This window comes from Saccopteryx bilineata, chromosome 6 (assembly GCF_036850765.1).
Source record: "Saccopteryx bilineata isolate mSacBil1 chromosome 6, mSacBil1_pri_phased_curated, whole genome shotgun sequence".
Lineage (NCBI taxonomy): Eukaryota > Metazoa > Chordata > Mammalia > Chiroptera > Emballonuridae > Saccopteryx > Saccopteryx bilineata.
Window position 1 is genome coordinate 178,062,893 of NC_089495.1, and position 9,353 is coordinate 178,072,245.

Consider the following 9,353-nt stretch of genomic DNA (forward strand, 5'->3'; position numbering starts at 1 on the left):
GCTTACAACCTAGGAACAATGGGCTATACTACATAGCATAGGTCTCCAGTAGGCTATCTCATCTAGATTTCTGTAAGAGTATTCTATGATATTTGCACAATTCTGAAATTGTCTAACTTTGCATTTCTCAGAATATATCCCCATTGTTAAGGGAGGCACAACTGCATTTATTCTGGATTCAGGACCTCTCTCATTCTCTCTTGTTCTCACACTCTGCTTCCATTTCATTTCTTCTTTTTTATTTTTATTTTAAGTGAGAGAGGAGGGGAGATAGACTCCTGCACGTGCCAGGATCTACATGGCAATCCCATTTAGGGCCAATGGTCGAGTATCAAGCTATTTTTAGTGTCTGAGGCTGACAGGAGCAGACCAGCTAAGCTATACTCAGCTCCTGGTGCCATGCTCAAATGAATTGAGCCATTGGGCTGCGGGAGGGGAAGAGAGAGAAAAGGGGGAGAGGAAGGGGAAGAAAAGCAGATAGTTGCTTCTTTTTTGTACCCTGACTGGGAATTGAACCTGGGATGTCCATATGCCAGGCTGATGCTCTATCCACTGAGCTACCAGCCAGAGCTGCTTCTTCTTCTACTTCTCTCCTTCTTAGACTCTTGTCTTTCTTTACTAACTAAGCCCTCCACAAGGTGACTCCCAATAGATCAAGGCTAACATCATCTTCATGGCTAAAAATTCCAAGGTCTTCACCACAGTTTAAGCAAAAGTTCTGGAATTGAGTCTCGTTGGACTAAGGTAATCCACATACCTGTCAAAAACCAATCACTGTAACCAAGGATATAGAACATGCTAATTTTTTGGCCTGGGTCATAGATCTACACTTAAGGCAGGGCAAGTGTCCCTCTGAGAGGACTAGAAGGACAGAAAGTTGAGAAAATATTACTTGATTCCCCAAAGTGAAATCAAAGAACTGTTAGCAAATGGAGGGAAATAAGTGCTGATTTTTTTTTAATCAACTTCTCACCAACTCTACTGTTCACCTAGAAAGCCTCTGGGCTGGAAGTCAGACCATCTGGGACTCTTTTTCTCTGTATTACCAAGTTCTGTTGACTTTGTCATGACTAGCAATCTTTCTTGGCTTTATTTTCTTCGTCTATTAAGTGAAGGAATAAACTTGGAATTCTAGGCTTCCTCTTATCAGCAAAGTTGAAAGATTTCTATGTATACATAACTTGTCAACCCAGCTTGGATGTGACTACCCAAATGTGATCATTTTTAAAAGTTCTGATTGAAAGAAAGAACCACAGCCAAGAAAGCAGAAAGATACAGAGGTGAATTAATAAGAGGTATCATGGTAACAAGTGGCATCATGTTTATATTCAGGAGGTGAGTGTTAAGTATAAAAACCAGGGACACTGCCCTGGCCGGTTGGCTCAGCGGTAGAGCATCGGCCTGGCGTGCGGGGGAACCGGGTTCGATTCCCGGCCAGGGCACAGAGGAGAAGCGCCCATTTGCTTCTCCACCCCTCTACCCCTCCTCTCTGTCTCTCTCTTCCCCTCCCGCAGCCAAGGCTCCATTGGAGCAAAGATGGCCCGGGTGCTGGGGATGGCTCTGTGGCCTCTGCCTCAGGCGCTAGAGTGGCTCTGGTTGCAACATGGCGATGCCCCGGAGGGGCAGAGCATCACCCCCTGGTGGGCAGAGCGTCGCCCCATGGTGGGCTTGCCAGGTGGATCCTGGTCGGGTGCATGCGGGAGTCTGTCTGACTGTCTCTCCCTGTTTCCAGCTTCAGAAAAATGTAAAAAATAATAATAATAATAAAAACCAGGAACACTATGTTAGTATTATAAAGAAAAAGCTAGAGGACATCAGGGGAGGGATTGGGTTGTTGAGAGAAACTTTCCAGTAGAAAGTGATGTTTGGGCTGAGTCTTAAAAAGAAAAAGTGGGAGATTGCTATGTGAATGGAGAGGGAGGAGGCATTTCTGGCAAAGGGAATGGCATGAACCATGAGGCACGGAGGTGTATAGCATGGCCAGAATTGGATGCCTGTGGGGTTGAGGAGTTGGAGAGAGACTGAGCTGGAAAGGTAGGTTAAGGGAAGACCATAAAAGGTTTAGCATGTTATGATAGGAAGTTCTGGAATGGAGGATGAGAAGGCAGAAGGGAAGAAAGACAGCAGGTTGCAGGCAAGGAGGTCATGTCAATAACTTGATATAGAGTATCCAATATAATCTTCAGTATAGTCCTGTTGAAATACTTTATTATCCTCATTTCACAGAGGAGAAAACTGATGCTGGGATAGAATGGAAAGATATGCCTAAACACTGGTGTGCTAGAAGTGTGCTGATGGAGTTGGAGCTCTTACCCAGATCAGCTGCTGAACTCAAGCCTAGTATTTCTCCCAGTCTGCCCATTATCAATGGCAACCTTCCAACTTCAAGGAGTCCTGGAGGGACTGGATTTAGCTCTTTACAAGTAGGAATTTGGATGTGATCGGCTGGAACATCAGCTTTCTTCTTCTTCATCAGTTCTTTTAGCAATTAACTGTGTCATTCTTCTCCAATCGGACCAATTGAAACTATTTTTAACTCACGATAACACAATGTTTGTGCAACTTGGTTAGTAACTAAGAGAGGAACCCTTGGCGATTTTACAAAGTGTCTAACTGGTTACTTCTGCAAACAAGTCACTGAGTGAGGTTTCTGGAAAGAGGGCAGGCTGTCTCAGAGAACAAGTATAACTCCAAATATAGAAATATATTTAAATCAAGTAACTGTTGTAATTGGACCAATGGACATAGGCCACCATGTAAGCTTGCCACAAAATATTATTAGAGAAAAAATTTTCCAACTCTTTGTCAAGCTGCTTGGATTGCCTAAGAATTAAGAGATTTAAATTCAAACTTAACAATTAAGGCTGAAAATTTTGTCATAGCCCTGAATATAATACTGATTGTCAGTTTTGAAAATTAGTTTAACAGATCCATTTCTTCTTTTTCTTTGATTAAAAATTAAAATTAGGGTAAAAAAAAAAACCACAAAAGGTAATTCCAGTGTTTTTGCACACTGTCATCTTGTCACCTTCGTTTGCACTGCCAGGCTATGGAAATACACAGGTTCAGGAAGTGTGGCGAGTTTCTATCATTACCACAGTGAGCAGAGCATGTCTGAAGCCATTCTTTAAAAAGAAAGCCCTCCATGTAAAGAGTCTGTATTTCTCAAAAGAATTGCAATTATCACTGCAGTAAAACTTGACGTCCTAGCCCCAAGGATGTCATTTTGAAATTGCTCTTCAATTTGAAACCTTTTATGAAACCACTGCAGAGTTTGCAATACAGTGAAAGTATCAGAACGAATAAAGGATTATGTAATCACTATGTCTTGTATATGAAGTGTTGGTTTTGGATTGCTAACAAACTCTTTTAGGAAAAAAAAAAAAGAAAAGAAAAGAAAAAGAAAAACAAATTGTGGGGCCAAGAGGATGAGTGGATTGAGTGTCAGCATTTATGTTCAAGCAGCGTGGATTGGCTCCAGCCTGAGGTTAACTTAGAATTAAAATGGAGCTGGTGGTCTTGCGTTGGCAGACGAGAGGTTATAACAAATCTATGACCACATACATACAGACACCACGGTCGCCAGCTAAACCACACACATGTGGCACACTCAGTGCTTCAGTGAGGCAGTTACCAACACAACTGGGATCCTTTTTCTTCCCCTTCTAGACGACAGAGAAAACATAATCCCTTCACACAGCAGTTAAAGGAGCCTACATCATCATTAACAGATAGATGGTCTTCTGCCCAGAATTTAAATTAACATTGTTATTAGCTAGAGAAAGTTCATCCTCAATAGAAAGTAAACTAGCCTCTATCTACTGGTCATTTATTTGCCTATGGAAGTGAAAGTGAGTATCAAGAAAACATGCACTATCTTCCTGGATGTTCACAATAAAGACTTCTTTGCTTTTCTTGCATCTAATGAATGAATATCTGTTTGGGGAAGTCGGACTCATTGACCTCCCCTGAAACAATCAATATTCAAGACTCCACTAATTAGAGATTCAAAGAGGCAAAGCACATGTAGACCTAGGTGGATTGCTGAGTTTCCCCCAGAAGGCAGGAAGAGAAGGAGTAAGCCCCACGATAAAGGAGAGGTCATGGTGAGGGATGGATGCAAGAGCTAACATGTTCATGTAGTGGTGGTGGTGGGGTGGCTCAGTTTACACTGGGCTTGAGAATTAGTTCTTGTATCCACTGAACAAACATCAGTAACATGGAAAAGAAAGTGGGCTCCAAGTTCTTGACAAAGCTGAATGGGATATCACACTCTACCAGGATGAGGGGGGCAGACTTATGAAATACTTGGAGGGTGCTTTCATCTGTGTTGTTCTGTCAAAATTCTATAGTGTTTAAACACTTCTCCTGAATCATGTAATGTATTCAGTACCTATTGCTACAAAACAAACCACTCTAAACTTAGTGCCCTGAAGCAGCAACCTAAATTATTACTCATAAGAGTACAGGTCAGCTGGGCAGACTTCTGATCTGGGCGAAGCTCAGCTGACCCTGGCTGTGCTCATTCATGGAATCAGTTAGAGGCTGCCTACCTAGAACTGCCTCAATCTATATCTGATAGTTGGATGGCTGTAGGCTAGGGCAACAAAGGCGATTAAGCCATATGACACCCATCCATCAGCAACTTAGTCTTGACTAGGTCTCATGGTGTTAGCCGTGTTCCAGGAGAGGGTGCAAAAGCATGCAAAACTTCTTGCCACCTAGGGTTTACTTTTGCCACATTTATTTGGCCAAATTCACAAAGCCAGGGGCAAAAAAAAAAAAAAAAATAGACCCCACCTATTGGTGGGAACTGCTGCGAAGTTTCATTACAAGGGGAGGCTTGAGAGAAGGCTTGGAGACTTCGTGCTATCTACCACCTCCATCTAACCAGTGGCAATGTCAGGAGCAAACGTTCCTATTTCAGATTTCCACTCTTTATACTAACCCCCACACTAAGTTACACAACCTCCAGCCTATATTTTATCTTTTATATTCTAATAGTTATCAAGAAAAAATTGAGCATGAGGGCTTTTGAATTATACTCTCTGACTTATTACAAGCTTCCAGCATTTCACTGTGGTATGACTTTGTGAATATCACTTAACCAATCAAGTCTGACCTCTGTTTTCTCATTTATAAAATAGGGTTAATAACAGAGCCCAGACCACAGGCTATTGTGAGGATTAAATATTATACAGGAAGCTTTGAAAAAGAGACCAGCACTTTAAAATGATCAAACTATATCATCATCCCCATCATCATTATTGATGACGACAAAATAAATTTCTGATCTATCTTCTTACCCCTCTTCACACCCTTTCTCTATTACAAGGTCTGAGGACAGAGATATTCTCACCCAACATCCAGTGGACCCTTTTGTCTTTCCCTGCACTTCTCCCATACTAGCAGAAGGTAGCCCAGTCTTCTCCCACCATGACAACAATTTTCTGGTCCAAGATATTTGGGCACTTAAATTTCCAAGTCTGTCTTTAAGCCTGGGGATTGCCTATTAGGAGCTTCCTGCAACTCCCGCTAGCCTGAACTCTAAGAGTCTGGGGTTTGTCTTGTTAAATTGTGGTACAGACTGGGATTCCTCAGGCCTGGGAGTTCGGTTGGGATCAAGACATTTGTGGCCTACACTGGCTTGGCTATCTGTCCAGATTTGCTGCCACTAAGAAAATATGTGTGTCTGTTTACAAACACTTCAGTGCACAAATAAAAACTCCAGTAATTCATGATTTGGGGGAAGACTGCTACAAATGTTCTGCTATGAAGGGCAGTGATGATCAGAAAGCCATTCCATATGTAGATTTTTTCAGAATAACCTTTTCTTAAAATCACATACCCAACCTCTCATAGAGTGGATACGAAAACAAAGTTTTGCTTATCTTTTGCTCTTTTCTAGGACAACAAGAGTCATGAAAAACTATCTCATAAACACAGTTGTACACATTTATGTGTATCCTGATAGAGATTTATTTTTAACACTAATCTGTTTTTCTCTTTAATTAGAATTCTTGCCCTAGTCAGTTTGCTCAGTGCATAGAGCATCAGTCCAGCATCTAGACATCTCAGGTTCAATCCCCAGTCAGGGCACACAAGAGAAGGGATGATCTACTTATCTCCCCCTCCCCTTCCCTCTTCTCTCCTTTTTCTCCTCCTGCAGCCAGTGGCTCAATTGGTTTGAATGTCAGCCCCAGGGCACTGAGGATAGCTTGACTGATTCAAGCATTGGCCCCAGATGGGAGTTGTTGGGTGGATCCAGGTCAGGGCATATGTAAGTATCTGTCTCTCTATCTCCCCTCATCTCACCTTAAAAAAAAAAGAAAGAATTTTTTTCTCTCCAAATTTTCTTAGTTCAAAGGGAGCTTAGAGATCATTCTAGACCCTACTCAAAGTGTGGTCTGCTGGCTGATAGTACCAGCTTCACCTGACAGCTTCCTAGACCTGCCCTATGGGATCAAAATCTGCTCTGACTCAGATGTGCTTTAATGTCTGAAAGACAATGAGGGAGCCAGTACCTCTCAAACATTAGAAAGCTACATAACTAGAGCACTTGTTGAAGCACAGATTTCTGGACCCTCCCCCTAGAGATTCTGGGTCAGCATATCTGGGTAGAGGCTAGACTCTGCACTCCTAACCAGCTCCCAGATGCTGCTGGTCCACACCTTGAGGAGCGGGGACCAATACTAACTAACTTGCCCAATATCAGATCAATTATGTCAAAATCAAGACCAGACCCAAGATTCTGAGTTTCCTTCCCAGAGTATTACTTGATGTGTGATACTGCATTCCACTGAATTCTGTCTTTTTTTTCCCTCCTTTTACACGAATTCCAAATTCTCTTCTCCACCATATGACCTGCTACATTCTTTTCAATTTCTAGTGACAAATTTGTTTCCTTAGCCCATTTCAAACCTCTACCACATCTGCCTTTTTAAAATCTTGGCAGAAGATATGCTGCTCAAATAACATTTTATTAAATGAACACACTTCTCATTCCCCTCTCTTCTGTAAGTTCCCCTGTTTCAGGCTCCTTCCTCGGGGCAATCATCGCCATCCTCAGAATCAGCTCTCCTGTCTCTATTTCTAGCATTCATCCTCCAGTTTCCTCCTATCTCTTAATCCTCAGACATCTTCTCTTTTTGCATCAGCCATAGTAACAGCTGTTTTCCCTTACCTCCAACCTACCTCAAGAAACTTGAAATGGTGAATGAAAGGAAAAGAAAAACAGAAAGCACTTGACTTTGAGGAAAGTGGTTAAAAGTCTGAGGAAAGGATATAGAAGCAAGAGCTGAGTCTGAGGAAAGTATATAGAAGCAAGAGCTGAGAGATGAAGGCACTTTGCTCTTGGAATGTCACTAATACTGGCCATTGAAGACTGAACTGCATGGTTCAGAATCAGAGAGGAAAAAATAATCAAAATTGAATAGAGCCTCATCTATAAATGTTCTATATGTCCTATAATAACTATTTAGAAATAGTTTAGTTGAAAGATAAAGAGAGTTTAAATTAAGGCAAAAAGGCAGACTTTCAAAATCCTTTGATGTATGTTGGGGGACGGCTCTGAAACTGACTAGGAGGCTCTGACTGGTTAAGCAAGTGCCCCCTTCCTCCTTGAGAGCCCTGTGTTGCCACCATTAAGAACACTTGAGTCCCCCACACACACACCAAAAACAAACAAACAAACAAACAAACAAAAAAGAACCTATGAGTAGAATCACCGAATTTAACAAATAAGAATACAGGACAACCAGTAGACTGAATTTCAAAGAAACGTTATGAATAGGTTTCTCTGCAAAAGAAAATGTCCCTGTAGGTATTTATAAAAATGTACTGTAAGTCTTATACTACAAAATTATTTTTTACTTGAAATTCAAGTGTTATGTATGTATTTTTCCAACTTGTAATTTCAGAAAATTGAAAGTCATACAAAATCACACCCAGGACAAAAACAGGAAAGAAGAGGAAAAGATATTTGAAATAAATAGATCTGTCAAAGCATTGATATCTAGAACATATAAAGAATACCTCCAAATCAACTAGGGGAAAAAAGACAACTCTTTTTCATGGGAAAGTGATTGGAATGTGCATTTCTCCAAAGAGGATATATCCATGTGGCCAGGTCAAAAAAGTGCTTAATATTACTGTTCATCGGGGAAATGAACATTAAAATTGCGTGAATTCCATGTAGACCACCAGAATGGACTGAATATATCATGTTGGTGAGAAACTGAAGCAAGCAGAATCTTCATTCTCTGTTAATAAGAATAGAAATCTGGGCAACCAAGCTAGAAAACCACCTGGCAGTGTGACTGAAACTGAACACAGGCACATCCTATGACCTGGCCATTCTATCACAAGCAGACAGGGGTCCATTTATCAACCAAAGATGTGTTTACAAGTATTCATAGATCATTGATCAGACTAGCCCAAACTGAAAATAATATCTACCCAGAACAAAGGAGGTAAACAAATTATGAAATATTTAAACAATCAAGTACAATTTAGCATTGAGAATGAACACTCCAGAACAACATGTTACCATGTGGATTGATCTCATAAAAAAATAATTCAGCACAAGTGCCTGACTTAGACAGAAAAGCACATAGTCCATAATTCATTTATATAAAGTTTCAAAAACAGGAAAAACTGGTCTTTGGTGCTAAAATCAGAAAAATGGCCATCCTTGGAGATGGTGGCTGGGTGTGACCATGGGAACTTTGGGGCTGGCTATGTGTCATTTCTTGATTTGAATGCTGGTTTGGAACTGCTTTGTGAAGGTCATGGGGTTGAATACTTACGATCTGTATCTTTTGCCAAATGTGTTATACTTCAATAAGATTCACATTAAAACCTTGGTAGATTAAAAGAAGTTATCAAGGAAAAGATGGCTACCCTCTGATTCCAATCATGTTTATGTAACAAGAATCAGTATCATTACTATCGGAGCCATCACATGCCCCCTGTACTTGAGAATTTGCCATGGGCTAAGCTAAGTTCTAGATATTTTGTTATACTGTCTCGTTTGGCCTTTTAGTCCTCACAAGAACACTATGAGACAGTTGTTATTTTCTCACTTCTACAGATGAAGTGGAAATAGTGTAAGTAACTTGTCCAGGGAAACACAATTTTTTAGTGGCAGAGCCAAGTTTTGAAACCAGCGTCTGATTCTAAAGCAGGTACCCATTGTTTCCTCAGGTCTAAATCTACAGGTAGAACTGGAAATTCCAGACAGAACTTCTACTGCTACTAGTCAGTCTCTACTACTGACTTAGTCCTGAAATTGTACAAAACCCCAAATTCTTGTCTCCCTTTTTACCAAGAAATACCCATCTGAATTCTAGATT